At 36.3% G+C, this 19,596-nt stretch overlaps 2 protein-coding genes across 3 annotated transcripts in view; one reads left to right on the plus strand and one right to left on the minus strand.

Annotated features, from left to right (window-relative positions):
• The window catches only part of Adsl (adenylosuccinate lyase), a 647,432-nt gene that overhangs the window by 287,789 nt on the left and 340,047 nt on the right, over window positions 1–19,596 (minus strand). The gene's annotated exons all lie outside the window — the stretch shown is intronic.
• Window positions 18,184–19,596, plus strand: part of LOC145663801 (uncharacterized) — a 103,273-nt gene continuing 101,860 nt past the window's right edge. Inside the window, exon 1 of the mRNA XM_081729890.1 lies at window positions 18,184–18,323. The gene's annotated coding sequence lies outside the window, so the exon portion shown is untranslated. The remainder of the gene's footprint in view (window positions 18,324–19,596) is intronic.

The following is a 19,596-nucleotide window of genomic DNA, read 5'->3' on the forward strand; positions in this document are numbered from 1 at the left end:
ATAGCATTCAAGACCTCTATAACTACATTTCACATCATATTAAAGCTGTTTTGAGAGCAAAACATGTCCATTTTCCCCTGGGCTACTCTCAAATCATCGCTTCTTAGACTATAAAGAATAAAAAGGAACGTATGCTTCAGTTCACATCTTACTAAAGGAACTATTTTAATAATTTGACAATTCTTCATTGTTCCAGATAAGGAGAATGAGTTTATGTATCTTGTTCCACAAGTTTTCGCCTCCAGCTAAAATTAACTAAGCCGGAATTTCGTCTACACCCGATTTGTGTTTCTTTAATTCCTTTAAAGCGGTTTCTATTTCTATTCGGTTAGGTTCTGGAATATACGGTTCTGCGGTGTGTATCTCCTTTTCTCCACGCACATTAGTTTTTGACTGCGTGTTCAGCAAATCGTCAAAGCAATCTTTTCATCTATTTAAAATGCTATCCGTACAGTGAGAACTGTTCCGTCAGCTTTCTTTAATATATAAGCACGAGATTGATAGCTTTTTAAAAATTCGTTGATTCCCTTATACATGTCCCGAATGATTTTATTTTTGCTATTATCTTCAAGTTCCTTAATTTTAGCTTTCAAAAAATTGCCTTTCTTTGTTCTAAAAGTTTTGGACTTTCCCGCCTGATGTCTATGAAATTTTATGTAGTTATTTCATTCGGATTTTGTAGCCAGCGTAATTTTGCCTGTTTTCTCTTCTCTGCTAGTTTTATGCATTCCTGGTCGAACCATGGTTTGTTCCTACGTATTTCCGGGTGTCCCAATTTTTCTTTTGCTGAAATTTTAATACTATCTCTAATTTCAATTCAAGTGTCTTCAACACTAGTACACTCCAAATCTTTTAAAGCCGAGAATCTATTGGAAACTTGAATTTTGTATTCCTCTTTTACCTGGCTCTCATCTTTCTTTAAATTAAATCTCTCCGTTTTCGGACATTGAATATTTCTTTAATTCAACGATAATCTCTTTCTTATTATCGGTGCTACCAGGTATTGATCAGTGTCACAATCAGCCCCTCTAAACGACCGGACATCAATTATGCTAGATTGCCTTCTTCTATCTACTAAAACGTGATCAATTTGATTATGTGTTTTTCCGTCTGGTAAGGTCCATGTGTATTTATGAACGTCGCGATGTGGGAATTTTGTACTCTTCACAATTAGGATTTTATATATATATATATATATATATATATATATATATATATATATATATATATATATATATATATATATAGTGTGTCTATAAAAGAACTCCGGGGTTTTGAGGCAAAATATTTTAATTAAGTAAAAAACGTACATACATGTGTTATACATGATTGGAAAACTTACATTTTCAAGTTTTGTTTTTAACAATTTAATAAAGTTCAATATGAGCCCCGTGAGTGGCACGGCACACAACAGACTTAGTTTCTATGAGCCAAATAACACATTGAGTCTTTTGTTGTGGCGTCACCATAGCGCGAAGCGCAACAATCCATACGGCAGTGACGGCACGGCACTGATTCACTGACTACCGCAGCCGCTACGTCGTCTCAAGGTCAACGCTCCGCAGCGCTGCCATCTGTTGATAAAAACATTTCCAATTAGTATGACTAAAACTTTTTGAGCTAGTCGTTTCAGAGAAATTTTGCTCTCTTTTATCGTTAATAAGATATGAATTTTTAAAACCCCGGAGTTCTTTTATAAACACCCTGTATATATATTTTGTGTGTCTCAAAAGTCCTCTGACATAAGGCAACTGTTATTATCAGAGTTACAACAAAATGTAAGAGGAGAAACTGCCTCCAAATATAATGTTTTCAATCTAAAGTGAAAGAATTTTTTTTTTAAATCGGATGAGTCGTTTGTGTTATACACTCTTTATGCGCCCAATGTTAAATGAAAATGCGAGGTTACCATTTATCTGGATCCACAACATGAGTGAGTGAAAGTCTTTTACGCTAACGTGTCGTGCCAGCCCCATTTCAAACATGCCCCATTCACTTTATGTTGTAGGTCCAAGTAAATGGCAATATTGGTATTTCATTTAACATTGGATGCATTAAGAAAGTATAGCCCAAACGGCTCGTCCAATTTAAAGAATTCTTTCACTTTAGATTGAAAACATCATATTTGGAGACGGTTTCCCCTCTTGCAGTTTGTTGTAATTCTGATAATAACAGAGTTGCCCTATGTCAGGGAATTTTCGAGACACCCTGTATAAAACTGTTTTTCTTTAGTATACGGATGTTTCCTAATTTCTTTTCCTCGATGGATGTTGCGCTTCTGATCACGGCCCAGTGAGACCATATATGGAATGCAAAGTAGTTTTAATCACAGAAATACCTTTCCGTCATCCATTCAACCTTTATTAAGTGGTTTCTTCTCGGTGTTACCGCGTTTACCGGCGGTAAACAAATAACTAGAGCAAAATTTATTGTGTTAATTTTGGCTCACTCCAATTACAAATAAAATTGTCTCGTGGTTTTAACTGTTTTCATTGCGCTTCAGTACGAGATTGAAACACCAGCACCATCTAGCGGATACAAGAATCTGTTGAGTTTACCGGAGGAAGGTGCAAGTAAGTAACATCTACTCTACATCTAGATAAGCAGCACGGAAAGCTCGACCAGGATATTCGGAAAGCTCGAAATTATCAAATGGCTCGTCCATATAAAGTACCGTAGGACGAGGTTATTTTGCACATCATGGGTTACATTGCACAAAATATGAAAAGAGTTTCACAGTCCTCTGTCGGTGAAACCATGAACTGTAAAGTGGAAGGTTCAACTGCCACCGTAAGATAGAACATCTATCTGTATTTTGGCTATATATTGGGGGTTAACATCAGTACTAATTACCCGGAGGTGTGTTGTAGAGGTATGGAAAGCAGTCACTGTAAAGACCGCGAAAATTTGAAAGATATCATTTACAAGAATTTCCGTCAAAGTTAAGTCAGTTTCGTAGAATACTACTGTATGTAATGATACTTTGATGCAATAGTTGAAATTGAAATGTGAAACGTTTTAAAGTCATAGAAAAAGTAAAACTGGAAGAAGGCGGTTTCAGCCTCTAATTGGGGTTACTTTGCACAGGTGCAAAATACCTCTTAGATAGGAAATTATTACTACTGGAATCTCCTGCATTCTAAATTTAGGTAAATTTCCTATTTAGATACCATAGATGCCAAAATGAATTTCTTGTTGGAAAATAAATTATGAACAGTGGTGGATCCAGAAGAGTAGTTTGAGATGCGCTTCTCACATCGCTTCGGTTTTTTTTTTTTTTTTTAAAGAAATAACTAGACTCTTTGGGGAGAGCTTGAAGCTTATACGCATAGAAATGATTAACATTAGATTAAAAAGAAAAAAAAAAAGAAAGAAATCATGCAATTTGGGTGAACTTCAGTATGAAAGTCTTAAACCCCGTAAATCTTCCATTGATTACGGTTGGGGTGGTATTCATAGACATAAGGAATAACCAAGCCAAATCAGTTCACGGGATTTGTTTTCTGTTCCTGAGTTGATATTTCTGTGGGACATATACTAAACTATTAAAATGTGGTTCCTATGCCGGTACCAGAAAATACATAATTTTCTTTACAAATATTGGTTATTCATACTAAGTATCGATACCAGTGCCCTCATTCTAATATCAACATTTGTAAACTGTACGCAGTTTTGAGTAGAAAGTAAAATGTATCAATACTGAAGGAAAAACACTGCACAGAAACGTTATGTTCGTATGTTGAACATACGTTTTTGTATGTTGTGCAAAGTACCCCAACTATGGGGTTACTTTGCACCAAAGTTTATATTTCAATAACTATGGTCATACTGAATGTTTACTAATGAACTTGCACGAATTTTTTCCACATATATCTAGCTATTATATGTTTAAAATACAGTGTTCTAAATCATTACGTTTGTAAGTTACATGCGATTTTCTTTAAAATTCCTTAAATGATGTGCAAAGTATCCCCGTCTTACGGTAAGTAAACTTGTTTTAACTAATATTTGTGAAATTAGAGGGATCAGAGGCGCAGAACATGCTTGTTTTATGCTAAATAGTTTTATAATTATATCAAATTGTATCAAACCTTAAATTGGTCAAAAACTTTTTTAAAAAAAAAAAGATTAAATATAAAATATTGAAAAGAAATAGGAGCTTGAAACTCAAATACTTATCTGTCGGGCAGCCATATTAATCTCAACAAATAGTCTGTCTGTTCAATAGTCTCTCAAATAGTCTTAATAGTCTCTTCTATTTGTTGCACGGTTCTAATTCAAGGACACAGTTTGTTATGAATCGGATATTACATCTTATTATGAAGTAATTCAAAATTAACCCAACTCTAAACGTTACACCTCTAAAATAAGAATACAAATAATAATAATAAAAAACTTTCTTAGGTACATTTCCGAAAGAGATTCAAAATACAACAACGCAATACTGAAAAGATATATGAAAATCTATATTTCAAAACTGGTGATTGAATTTTGATTTATGATGTAGCACAGTGAGTGGGTTTTTCAGCATGTTTCGTTCCGAACTTCAAAGAAATAGTGAGGGGATAAAAGAAAAGAAAGAAATAAAAATCAAAAATCGTACAAAATTAAGTATTCAAATAAAAGCAATACAAAGTCAAAACGTTTTATATCAGATACTTAAGATTATTAAAAACTCGTGTGATATTTACATTTACCACTTGGTACTAAAACACACTAAAAAAACTACTACTTTCAATACAAGAGAATAAAACGAGATGGCGCGTTATGGGACGTATATTTGGACATTGGTGTTATATATAATATTAAGCGACGTTCAAAATATTTATGAAGTTGAAAACAATGCTGTGGAGGATCAGGCGAACAGAGTTGTCTTCAACATTGGGCAGATTTGAGGCTTATTCTGGGGGAGAGGGAGACGTGACTCATAATACAGTAGATGAATCTGATTTCTGAGGTGAACCTGTTGTATATTATACAGCAAGGGACATCAATTTCATCTCACTTTCCTTTTTGGCAGTCGGAACAAATTATCACATTTCTCCCCCCCAAAAAATTCAAATTCAATTATTGGGGAGGGGACAGTCCCCAGTTCCAAGATTGGGGGACATGTCCCCCTCATCCCTCGGGATTTGCGCCAGTGTTTGGATTTACTTCAAGTATGTCTCCCGAATTAACATCTATCGGATATCCAGAAAATATAATATTTCATTGTGTTGCATTTAACAAAAGAGAGCTGTCCAACATTTGTTAGTTCGGGTAAAATTAACGGAATTAATTATTATTTAAATAGGTGTTCTACAGCAGCGCGCAAAATTTGAAAGTCAGACGCACTAGCCAATCCAAAAATGATGGTCGCCATTAACTCTCACGTAATTATGAGAGCCCCGCCCACGGCCTTTGGTTTGACAAAGAAAGATATTACATCAGGGCGTAACATTTCAAAACCAGACAGTTAGATTCAGGATAATCAATTTTGAATTGGATAATTTATATATCTATATTAAAAATATCTTACCGTAAAACTTCACATTCTGTTTTCTCTCATTTAGTGACAATTAGAAACAGAAACTGCGCAGCCCTGTGACTTTAGACAGAAACTATTTCTACTGAACACTGGTCGCCAGCTCTAAATTTCTAGTCGCCAATGGCGACCGGAAATTTTGCGCCCTGTTCTAGAGGATATATTTTAATATGTTTTCCAAGTAAGAATACGGGTAAAATTGCAAATAGTTCTAAAATTGATACTAATTGGCAATGGTAACATCTGAAAAAACAACAATCAACTTTGTATAAATTAGAAATAGCAATTTCGTTTCCACAATCGAAAAATGTCCAAGATTACGGAATATCCAGACAAAGCACTCGAAATAACGAGATTTGTTTCGAGGACACATTAGGAATGCAGTTCCATGTTCCAGTTTTCGAACAACGAAGCAAACTTCTTGGGCGACTAAGAAATCAATATTTTCGTGTATAGCTTGGTTATGTTGAATAGAACTGTCAAGATACTCGTTTATATCAAACATAATATTAAAAGTTAAACATGTATAATTGGATCATAAAATAATTTGAGAATATGCTTTTTCTGGGATTCAATCCATGGGCGCCCGAAGATAGGGGCAGGGTGGGGCCCGGGTCCCCCTGGCTCACGAAAATGTGTGCGTAGTATAGCAAGCCACGTATATTAAATACCAGACGTAAATAGCAACCATGGAGATAGCACCCCTAGAATATTTTCTTCGGGCGCCCCTGATTCAATCCCTTCAATGAACATCACAATCAGAAGGTTTTCAATAATTAGAATTTTTTTTAATTGAATAAAGTAAATTACGTATTGAATATACAGAAACATAGAAGTACAGATGCTTGAATATGGATTGAATATTCCAGGTTATACGACTGTGAAAGTGGATGTCAATGTATCACATCTCAATCAAATAGCAGTAGGAAAACCAATATTTTCTACTGCGTAAAGAATTATTATTTTTTTTTTCATTTTACTCTTTTTCTTACTTGGTAATTATTAAAAGTTAAGAATAGTTGATAAATTTGATTCCAAGTCAAGTTCAAGCCATAAACTTGACGTGAACGGAGAATCATTTGGATCTAACGATTTATATGCACACTTATGACAAAACTGCTCTTTATTTAGTGAAACATATCCTACAATCCTAGTGATATCCTAGAATTCGACTCTTAAATAGACTCCAGGATATAATCACATTGACTACAATAATATTTGGTTTTATGGTATTATTAATCACTGGAAGTATTATAATATACGTCAAGTTAGAACATTTGCTGAATAAATACAAAATATATAATGAAGGTACTCACGATACTTTATGCTAGTATTTTGAAGTGAAAATTAATGATTTTATTTGATTTTGGTATAAGCATGACTTACCTGAAAAGAAAGAAAAACATGAATTAATAAAGTAGAACAAAAAGAAACTCTTATTTTAATTCTAATTAACAGCATGAATACACCCCACTCGTGAACTTAAGTAAATCATTTAATTTGCTAATAATGGAAAATTGTGCAGAGTAGTACAATTAAGAACATAGAGTAAAGATATAGTCTAAGAGGTTTCAGCTGCTCTTCCCACTGAAACTAAGTTACGTGAGTGGAGACTGTGGCGCCGCCACTCAAAGGAGTTGGGTACCACGATCTAAAAAGCAAGAACGAATCAAATCATTCAGAACGTGAGAGTTTGATAGAATTAGCCAATAGTACAATTAGCTACTGCCAGTAGAAGACGAAGAGTTAGTTACAACTCTAGCAGGCAGTATCGCTGATGTCACTTTCGTTGCATTTTGGGACAGATTTGAATTTCAATAGACTCCAATAGTGATGTTATTTCCTCCTCGTTACCATGGTGATCGAATGCATGAATCGAAAGGGATACTGTTAAGTCTACTTTTAACAAGAACATACTGTTAATAACACAATTGTAGAATACTTTGATGACAAAGTAAAGTTATTGGAAAGGTACAGATTAAGAATATGGGGCTACTATTTAGAAAACTTACGAGTGAAATCCAGTAATTCACGAAGTAACATCTAAGGAACCTTCTTCTACAGGGACCACATCTCTAGGTAAACTGATAAGCTAGAAATTGTATAAGAAATACCAGCGTCATTACCACGATTTGTCCATGTTGCCGCGTTTACGAGCGGTAAACATAAAAATCAAAGCATAATTCAGTGTTCCATTTGTAGGGGGGATACCTGGGATTTCCCCTCTCTGGAAAAATCATCCCGGCTTCTAATTTAGCTAATGTCGTCCCAACCAGGGATAGTGGTTTCCCCCTCTCTGTACATAGTTAAAATCACACTCTTAGCGCCAGTCCTACAATATCCTGATATTCTTTCTGATTACTATCAGTCAGAATTAGATATCAGGAAGTTGTCAGTTACTTTAACCCGTGGTTCGTTCTACAATATACTGTGCCTGATATATACTCTGTCAGATAGTTAACCCGGAGCTAGGTTTTAACGGACCATTTGATTGGTTGGTTTTCCGTTGCTCATACTGAAAACAATTGAAACGTCAAGTGTGTTTTTAGTATGCTTGTTTAAATTATCCTATTGAAAACATGGGAAACAGAAATGAGTACCGGTGTTTTTTGTTACGCACGTTATTGTCTAGGGGTACACTACAGGCCTGTAGCCAGCCCAAAAATGTAGGGGGGTCCGGCTGAAGTTAGGGGGGCCCGATCCAATCATTTATAGTTCATCACCATATTATAGTGCATTTGCAAGCCTACTGTGAAAATTTTAGAGGGGGCCAGCGAAAATTTAGGGGAGGGGGCGGCTACACTATCGTAAAGGCAAACACAAACTTAAATAATAAACACTTTTTAGGCTACACTTACATATGCATTGGTACTATATACATAGAAATACTGCTGTTCGTCTTACAACCTGAGCTTTTAATTAATTCATTTATTTGATATTCCACCTCTAAAAATAGGTAAATTAGATTAATAATTTAGATATGTTTTTATATATATTATTCAATTTCAATAATTAAACTCTATATTTTATATAGAATATATTTCTTCATCTTCTAACTACACAAATTACATGGCGCTTATGTGCGGGCACTTGTAGCCAACGGGTACTACTTATCGTTATAAATTGGCATATATTCGAGCTAAAATGGTCTTCTAGGCCTCGCTATATATTGAACAAAATCCTCATCGTCCTCGGACACCATCAAAAATTCTTCGATTTCGCCCATGATTCACTACACGACAACTAACAAGTAGCCGATAGCTGTTAACAGGCAATTGAACTTCCTGTCAAAGTACCAACCAGCTGATAGGGTTTATCAGCCACCTGATTGTTATCAGGACATTGTAGAACACTTATCGGAAAAATGTCAGGAGGATATTTATATCAGACAGATATCAGAAGATGGTAGGATTGGCCCTAAGTGTTTTGTTTTCTAAGTTTGGATGACGCTTCTTCTGTCTCACTTCTTTTTTCTTTTTTCTTTTATCCCGTACATGAGGCTGTATTTGTTTGTGCTAATTACTCGCATAACAATACCGTTTTGGGGAGTTTTAAACGAATCTTGCAAGAAAACAAAACCAAAGATGTGTGTTGTTTCAAGGTCTGTAGTAAATTTGCAAGGTCCCCTTCCTCTTTGTCAGCAAAGATGAAAGGGAAGATTTGATGTTTAAGCTTACCATTGAAACTCGGAGCATCGGACATTAATATACCAATAATGCGTTTCTTCTTCCGCCGACAAGAAAAAAAATTTGAGGTACTAGCAAAAGCACAAATGGACCAGAGTTTTCCCTCTTTTCCCGTGCATCACATTACAGAAGGAAGATATGTTCATTGCTCTTGCGGTCAACATATGTTTGAAATTTTGGATTCTACAGCCTCCCCAACCAAAGGTAAGAATGAATACGTTAAATTCCGCCGCCGCGTTAAAACGGATAGAAGAAAAGGGGACACTTCTAGCCACCATCCTTCGTAGAAAGGCCAATTGGATTGGACACATCTTGCGAAGAAATTGTCTTCTTCATGCCGCCATAGAAGGAAAGCGAGGAATAGGAAGAATAAGAACACAATGTTGGATGATTTCAAAAATAGAAGAAAATATTGGGAGTTAAAAGAGGAAGTTCAAAATCGAGAAACATGGAAGAAACATTTCCAGGCCGAAACTTAAAATTAAGAAGAAGAAAACAAGAAAAAAACTAATTAGTCTCAGGACCTGCCAATAGGCAGAATACTTAGTATTATTAATAATAATAATAATAATAATAATAATAATAATAATAATAATAATAATAAGAAGAAGAATGTATCTGTTCAATATCATTAATTTAGATCCTCTACATAACATTGCAAAGACACTATTAATGAATGTCTTACATCAATTAAGCGAATGTGTGTTTTACTTATCGTAGTTACACCCTTTCGGCTAATGGATGCGGATGCTTAATAAAAGTGAATGTTTATGAAATAGCTGGTAGTATGAAAATGTGGGAGGAAACGGGAGAACCTCGAGTACCTCTACGTTGTGTATCACAGAGCCGCGCGGCTAGAATCGAATCAGGAACCCTCATACCAGGGGTATACGTTGTATGACAAGCAGTGAGAAATGCTGTCGTATCATGTTGTCATATAAGTTGCAGTAAACATGTACAGCTTTTCAAGATACGCCACTGACTGAATCAAATGAGTATTTGACGCGATCCGAACCACTGTTGATAAAAGATTGTGTGAAACCTGCATCGTAACTACCTGTGGACAGCAGGGGTTGAAGATCCGCATCGCTGTAGATAAAAAAAAGCACCCCATTTGACACGTACCGTAAACCACGCGGATAAAACTAGCCTAATGCAGTTACGATTCCATGTGTGGCTTAAAAAAATAGCATCGCACAAGCGTTCAAGTAAGTTAATGTAACGTTAATATCACATTGGGATGAACGCATTAATTACTTAATCTCTATTGACATAGACTATCATAAAATGTCTACCTGAATACAGTATAATCATATGATGAAATATTAAACAAATTAGTAATGAAAATTATTTTTAATATTTAATCGAGTGGAAGATTTACAAATTTATTCTAACAACAGCGTTTCTCTCAGACATGTTTTCTGGGGGGGGGGGGCAATCAATCCCAAACTGTGAGAGTTTTCCCCCGGAGGAGACCAAAATATTATGTCTATAATATAATAATAAATAGAACAGTACCGTGTGAAAATAACATGTGCACCTCCGAATACTAGTGCGCTTCCCGGAACATTTCTTCTGAAAGAAACACTGCTCAGAGTGCCCTTGCCCCCTACCCAGTATGAACTTCATGATTTGGTTCGTGACCTTAATTCATCTAAAGACGCAGCAGGATTGTTAGGATCATGAAAACAATTTATTGGGTCCGAATACGAGATTCTCCTGGTGCAGACACCGAGAGGCAGAATTAGTTCGGCTTTTTGCAGAGGAAAATGGTTTGGTATATTGTCGAGACATTCCAGCAGTCATGAAATCCTACAACATCAATTGCAATTCAGGAGAATGGAGGCTGTTCATAGATTCCAGCAAATCCAGCTTAAAAGGTGTTTTATTACACAACACTAACGTCCATCCGTCCATTCCAATAGCATATTCAGTGACTATGAAAGAGACATACGAAAGCCTTCAATTTCTGCTGGAAAAGGTGAAGACATGAAGCGTTATGAGTGGTGTGTTGTGTGTGTGTGTGTGTGGGGATTTCAAAGTCATTGGAATATTGCTAGGCCGACAAGCAGGCTACACAAAATATACTTGCTTTTTGTGTGAGTGGGACTCCAGAGCAAGAACTGAACATTGGGTTCGAAAGCAGTGGCCATTCAGAAGTACTTTCATACCTGGCAAAAAGAACATTGTTTCACTTCCATTGGTTGATCCTTCTAAAATACTGTTGCCACCGTTACATATAAAACTAGGTTTAATGTAACAATTCGTGACAGCTTTAAGCAGAGATAGTAAATGCTTTCGGTACCTTGCCAGTAAATTTCCATCTATCACGTTAGAAAAAATCAAAGCTGGAATTTTCACAGGCCCAGAAATCCGAAAATTGATGGCGGACAAAACATTCGAGGAAAGTATGAGTGACATAGAATTACAAGCATGGACTACGTTTAGAAATGTGGTACAAAACTTTTTGGGCAACAAAGCTGCAAATTACAGCGTTTTAATCGACAAGATGTTGGAATCTTCTGAACTGCTTAGCTGCAACATGAGCGTCAAAGTTCACTTTCTTCATGCTCATCTCAATTGCTTTCCTGATAATCTTGGTGATTTTACGGAAGAACATGGCGAGCGTTTCCATCAGAACATTAAAGTGATGGAAAAGAAAAAATTAAATCTTTAAGTTTTACGTCCCACGGTTATGCCGGTTAAGCTAAAGGAGACGGTGATGAAAGATGAGTGAAGTAGTGGAATGAAGAAAGTGGGAGGAAACGGGAGAATCCCAAGAAAACCCACGAGCACAGTGTTTGTCCACCACAAAGTCCACACGGCGCGAGCTGGGATCGAACCCGGGACCCCAAGCACCGGAGGTGAACGCTCTACCACTGAACCACCGCAAACCCAAAGTGATGGAAAAGAAATACCAAGGAAGGTGGACTGTCCATATGATGGCAGACTATTGCTGGATGTTAAAAAGAGACTGTACGGAAGAACACCAACGAAAATCCAAAAAGAGGAAGTTTCAAGGGAAGCCCGGTGACGAATGTTAGGTATGTGAGTTTTAAATTATGCATTTATGTTTATCTTCTATTTTTTTCTTTACCGTTTTTGTATGACTATTAGACTATGGGTGCGAAGCATACCTCGTTGCATTCCCTGTTTTATGAGCTTTCAAACCAAGATGTCATTCATATCTCTGTGACAATTAGGAGAAGGGGAAGACGCCAGGGTTGCCAATGTGAATGCATACAAACCAAATTATAAATTTTATACAGGTGGTTGCACTTCGTTTTGTTTCTCTCTTCCTACTATAGCTACGCCTTCCATTTTCTGTGGTAGGTGCTACTATGTAAGGCACTTTCACTAATTTTTTTGATCAGCGTGGGATTACTAACAGTGTTGCCAGCGGACCGGAAATTCATTTTTTTCGAATTTCTTCTTTATTTCAAATATTTAATTCAAATATTTCGAATTTCTTCTTCTTTTACAAATGGGAGCTCAGGGATACCTCGTTGGATCTCCTACTCTATTACCTTTCCAACAAAGTGTCGACCATGTCTCTGTGTCAATTAGGAGGCGCCAGGGGTAACAACGTGAATATTTACGAACCAAAATATTTATAAACGGTGGTTGCACTTTGATTTTTTCCCTCGCTTCCTATTGTAGCTACGGCTTTCATTTTTTTATATGGTTGATACAACTATGTAAGGAACCAGGCACGTAGCCAAGGGGGGGGGGTCCGGGAGGTCCGGACCCCCCCTTCGAGACCAGAAATGAAAAAAATTAAGGAAGGATAAAACAAAATGAAATGACAAAAAGAAGAATCAGCGTTAAAAATAAAAAAGAAAACTACAGGAAGCGTTTGCTTACTCTTTCTTATGAGGAGATTTGTATTACTTGCAATATGGTGGCGAGGTAAGCGAGATATTCTGGAAGAGTCAGGGAATTTGAAATTTCAAGGAAATTTCTCAGAACTTCCGCTACTAGTCAGGGAGATTTCAAGCTTTCGAAAGCATAGTGCCGTTGTGTAACAGCGTGGACATTTTAAAAATAATACTTTTTCGTCATCGCATCCTTGCAGTATCAAACATGTTGTTTCAAGGGCAATTTTCTATTGCTCCTTTAACCTGTCATTTGGAACCGACAATAGTTGACGGAATAATAAAAACAAAAATTTATGTTGAAAGAAAGTTCTGTTAGCATTTGATTCAACAGAGAAACATATATTGTAATACTAGTTGAACATACACATGCTTCGCCACAGGGGTTGTATTTGGAAGTCAACGCCTGTGGGAGTATCGCCATGGATCTCAGCGACGGCGAAAACTATGGATTTGATACCAATATCAGTCATTTTGGGCTATTTTTTACTTGTCTCGGTATCCAACCCCCGCCGACTCCCGGCCCGCATACAATTGTAACTAAATTTGCAAGTCATCGCTAATGGAAGTGTCACCATTGATTTCAGCCAATGCGAAAACTAAGTATTTGACACTAATATCGGTCATTTTGGATTACTTTTATATGTCTTGGTATCTCACCCCCCTCCGGTGACCCCCGGCCCGGAGCCGAATAGCGTGAATTTGGAAGTTAATGCGATCCGAGTTTCACCATTGATTTCAGCGACCGCGTAAATATGAATTCGACACTAATAGCTCAAGTGGTAGAGCGTTGGCTTCGTATTCGGGAGGTCGTGGCTTCGTAGCCCAATGCTGACCATCCTGACTGAGGTTCTCCAGGGTTTCCCTCATTTCTACCAGGCAAATGCCGGGATGGCACCTACTAAACAGGCCCTGGCCGATACCTTCCCAAATCCTTTCTATTGTTAATGTTGGATATCCATTGTAAAATGACCTCTGAGTTGTATCTGGTGATTGTTAAATAAATAAATAAATAAATATCGGTCATTTTCTACTACTTTTACATGTCCCGGTAAACGCCCCCCTGAGACTCCCTGGTTCGAATTTCGACAAAAACGTTTAACTCTGGTCTGGAGCCTGAACCAAGGTACTCGTGACTAAAATTTGGTAACTCTCGGTCAATTTGTCTGGTTCCCAAGCCGGTTCCGGTAAACGCCCCCTGAGACCCCCCTATTTCGAAATTGAAAAAAACGCTTCGTCTTGATCTGGGGTCTGGGCCAAGGTACCCCTGACCAAAATTTGGTAACTCTCGGTCCACTCGTCTGGTCCCCAGGCCGCACACAGACAGACAAACACACAAACAAAATTTTTAGTTATTTATATTAGAAGATAGTTTACAAGACAGTATTGAGTATGTACTTTTTATAATAATTGAGGTCATAACGAAAGGAAAATTGTTATATTTGAATAAACAGGAGAAGGACGTAAATATTGTAAAATCTTTTTCAATACATTTTTTTATTATTTTGCTCGAAATTTCTTCATAGTTTGTTATTAAAATATTTGCCCACATATCCTCATTTTATTGTCCTAACAAACCAATATATGTTGATAGTAAAGTAGTTTAGATTGATCGAACTCCTGGGCCTTCAGAATTTCATGTCACTCTTCCTCCCCCCCCCCCGTTACGAAATCCTGGCTAAACGAACCAATATATTTTCCAGTAAATTAGTTTAGAATGATCGAGCCCCTTTTGTGATGACCACAATATTTCATGTCACGGACCCCCCCCCTCTTCCCTTCACGAAATCCTGGCTACGTGCCTGAAGGAACTCGTATTAATTTTTTTTACCAACGTATAATGACTAACAATGTTGCCAGCGTGGCCGGACATTCATAAAATGACATTTTTTTTACAAATATTTCGAATTTCTTCTTCTTCTTCTTCTACGAATGGGAGCTCAGATGCACCAAACACGACCCGCTCGGGAGAGTAATACTCCCGGAAGTACGTTTTTCCGCGCGCTACTCTAGACAGCTGTTTTACGCGCTATCCTAGCCAGTTGTTTTAAGTTGGTCACAAAATTTATATCATGAAGTACAAGGGGACCAAAACGACCCTATATCATTGAGTACAAGGGCATAAGTACTACAACTACTTATCTGCATAAAAATAAATAAATCACTTTTTTAAGTATTATTTTCATATTATTTTAATTTAATAAGTGTTCTAAAAATGTAAAAAAAAAAATTTTAAAAATCTTTCCTCGGGCGGGGCTTGAACTCGCGCCGAAAGAGGATTTTATTACTAGTATATCGCACTAGCCCACTCGGCCACTAAGGCCGATAACAGCAACCGTTTGTTGTCTGCTATTTGAATGCAACGTGGCAAGAAGTGGATAACGCCAACCAATCAAAATTGTGTTTCTCGTTTCTACTTCCGGGAGCATTACTCTCCCGAGCTAGTCCTCACCAAACATAGCTCGTTGCATTACTTGTTCTATTAGCTTTCTAACAAGGGGTCGTTCATTTCTCTGCAACGATCAGGAGAGGCACCAGGGATGACAACGTCAAGATATGAATTCCCTGGCAGGAGTCTACAGGTTAAAAATACGTATTTTTTTAAATGACATTTTCCTGATTTGTAAAAAACAAAAAAACCTGACGTGATACACAATTTTGAAGATCATTTTCATAATCTGCAGAAAAAATCGATTCCGAGACACACCTCCACTTGAAAACAACAAAACCTTGCATATCAGTGTTATTACTGTTGCATATAAGTTATTCTGTATATAGTATTGCGAATTTGACTACGTTAATTTAATTTTAAAAGTAGTAACATATTGTAGTTACTGTTGTTTCACGTACATTATGTCCCATACACAGTAAACATCGACCCAGGAATAATACAAAATGAAATAAAAGCAGTACCAGAATATTCGTTTGACAAGGTGTGTAGTATAGTCAATGTATTTCTCGAATATTCCTGTACTAATAATTTGTCAAGGCTAGTTCTTCAACTAATACATGCAGGAAGTAAGTTTGAGTAATATACTTGTATTTGAAAACGTGTTCTTATGTCTATATGGTACGTGTTTACATATTGTTTTTCCTTCCTGCCATTTTCTCCGCTCGAAATACTACCCTGCCATTTTTACAGCCAATCGTTCTTACTAGAGGTTTTTAACCTTTGAAACAAAGCTTCAAATGCAAAGTTTACAACACTTGTACCAAAATCACGCTGCAGCCCGCTTTGCATTATACATCCCATAGGCAACAAAAATTTATTATACAAAGCAAAGTATGTTAAAAACTAATAGCATTCTCGCTTTTAGTGACCACCTACCACAAGTTGGTTTGTGTGTTTATTTTTTGCACAGTCGTTTTTATAGTGTATGACCGCATGCGCATTTATACCTGCAAAAAATTGAAATGCAATGAAATCTTTAAGTTTAGCGTCCCACGATTATTCCCTTTAGGCTAAGGAAGACGCGTGGCTAAAGCAAGTACCGATAAACGATGATGGAAGAATTAGTGGAATGATAAAAGTGGGAAGAGATTGGAGTACCCGAGAAAACCCACTGACACGTTGTTGTCCACCACAAACCTACATGGCCGGGGATCGAAACAGGGACCCTACGCACGAGAAGTAAGCGATCTACTACTGAGCCACCGTCCCATTTATACCTGCAAGAGAAAGTCCTCGTGAAGGAAATCTGCCCCCATAAATGCAACTCACAATCTAGGGAACAATTTCTAAGGCACTACAAGTGAATTTTGTGAAGAAATTACTGCATATAAAGTAGCATGTAATATAATAAAACGTAGGGCACATCAGTTTGAATACTTTTTATCAATCTGTACCCTATTATTTGGGGTACGCGAGAGTAATAAGGAATTTTTACGCTCGACCCTAGCCATACGTACTAAATACGTTTGTGATTGGCTGCAGTTTGCGACTGTCTAAACTTTCTGGTGTATGTATTGTGTATTATAGTAATAGAAGAAAATGGTTAGTTTGTGTGGTGATAAAAATATAATTATGTTTGGGTTACATTTCGTAAGAACATGAGGCATATTTTTTTACGCGCTATCCTTAAAAAAATATGCATTTTGGTTACAAGGAAGTGAGTGAGGTTTGAAGTTGGACCACTCGAGTGTGACGTAATGTCACATGGTATTATCATGGGGGTAAGGTGAACAAAACGAGCTCTGCGGGGCTTCTAACCCCCTTCGCTCGCTCAGCTATATTTCATATCATAAATAAATTACTTTTTATGTATTATATATATTATGTATAAGAACAAATGAGTATTATTTTTAGCTTATTTTAATTATAAAAGCGTTATGAAAAAATATTTAAAACAAATTTTAAATCACACCAAAAGCAATTTTCATTACAAGCCCGTTGCACTAGCATACTTTTGTTTTTACTAGTTTCTACTTAATTTTACTAACTTTTTACTTCTTTTACGCGCTTTACCAGTAACTTAGAACGACAGGAACACGAACACAGAGACATCGAGGACAGTTAAAATTCCAAAGGTTCTCCAATTGGGAATCGAACCCGGGACCTCGTAAACCAGGGACGCACGTGCTAGCAACCAGACTAGTGGGGAGGGCATGGCATCTTGTGATTTTCTCGTGTACACACTCGGCCACGAAGACCGACAGCAACAGGTGTTTGATTTCTGATATATGATGGTACGTGGCGAAAAACGGAGAACTTCAACCAATCGGAACCGCGCATTTAGCTCCTATGGTTACAGTTGAGCGTGATTTAAAAATATGCGGTAATAACAGGGTTCAACATCTTAGGGAATTACATAACGCAAGAGAAGTAAAATATTTTTTCTTTCTTTAATTTGACGAACTATCCTCACTATAGGAGTGCATCATTTACTTTTTACATTCAGTTTATATACATTCAGATATCTACCGCCTTATGCACAGTCGTTTCGACGTATGATTAGCATCATACTAAAACACTGACTACTGCAGAAGACTTATGTTAGTCGTACTCTTTAGTATGGCACTAATCGCGCTTCAAAACGACTCTGCATAAGGCCCGTAGTGTTTTTCTATCATCAATACCTTTTAGGCAAAAAGTGCAATACAAGAACTAGCTTTACTGAACGTTAAACATCGAACAATAAGCGTTGCCATTGATACGAAAAAACATTTTCATTGCATAAAGAATTGTGATCTTACATTTAAAGCATTAAATAGTTACGAAGTTGGATAAAGGAAAAAGTGGTAAGTGAATCCTCTACAGATCTTACATAATGTTTTTTTCAAAATTAATTTAGGTGAAGTTTGATAATCTTCAAAATTGATAATCTTTTATAATCGCCAAGATTAATTTAGGCGTTAAAATAAATACAATTTCGAACTGCTATCTGAAAAGTGAAACACCAATTATTTCATATTTACAGTATTTAATTATATTTCTTAATGAAAATCGTCAAATTTAAAAGAAATTTAATAAAAAAGAAAGGAACTAATTCCAAGAAGTTCAGTGCAAAAGATAGTAAGTAAGCTATGACGTTATTTCTAGTTTCATAGATATTCTAAAAATGCAATCAAAATAACGTTTCGATATCCAAATAATCATTTAAATGCTGTTCCATTTTAGGTAAACATACATATATATATTCACTACAAATTTCCCTCTTACAACGTTAAAAAGTATTTCTTATAGAAGTTGCATTACTGTATGCAGACTTAACAAACAAGGTTAATTCTGTATTCGGGGGGCTAAAAATAGTTTTTTTAAAAAAAAGTGTTTACAGGAGGAAGTTGTTGTTGTTACGGAAGGGTAATTGATGTGTGAGTAATCTCTGAAGTGAATAGAATAGAAATACAGCATGTGTAATGGATGGAACACGAAATGTTGCCGGAAGGGGGGCAAAACCAGGAAAAAAAAAACATGAGGTTGCCCATCTATACAGCCCACAGATTTGTACAAAGTTGAACTTCAAGTGAACATTTAACCTAACCTAATTGAAACTAACCAAAATTAACCACGGTTACTTTGGCAGAAATCTGCTAGCAGACATTTGAAAAAAAAAAAAAAAAAAAAACAGGGTTACCACAATACAAAACAAATATTTCAATACAGTTACGTTGGAAGAAAGAGGCCAAATGGAAACATAAATTTATAACTAATAAAACAATGATGAGAATTACAGAAGGGGTTTCATCGTCACGGAATGGTTAAAAAAAATATATAAAGGTAAAATTAATTACCATAAGCAGGAAAATTGGGCATACAGTTTACAATGTAGCGCAACATAATTTTATTTTAGAAAACTAGACAAAAACATTTATAAATATTAAAAGAACGACGAGAATTGAAGAGGGTACACTCACCGTAACGGTCCGGTCAAAAATATAAAAATCTTAAATTAATAATCACGAGACAGAAAATTGGGTCTGCAACTAACAATATAACGTAGCACAAACAAATAATTATCTTTTGGTAAACTAGACACAACTATCTATAAATAGTAAAAGAAAAAAAATTAAA

Source organism: Thermobia domestica, chromosome 11 (assembly GCF_964235325.1).
Source record: "Thermobia domestica chromosome 11, izTheDome1.hap1.1, whole genome shotgun sequence".
Taxonomy (NCBI): Eukaryota; Metazoa; Arthropoda; class Insecta; order Zygentoma; family Lepismatidae; genus Thermobia; species Thermobia domestica.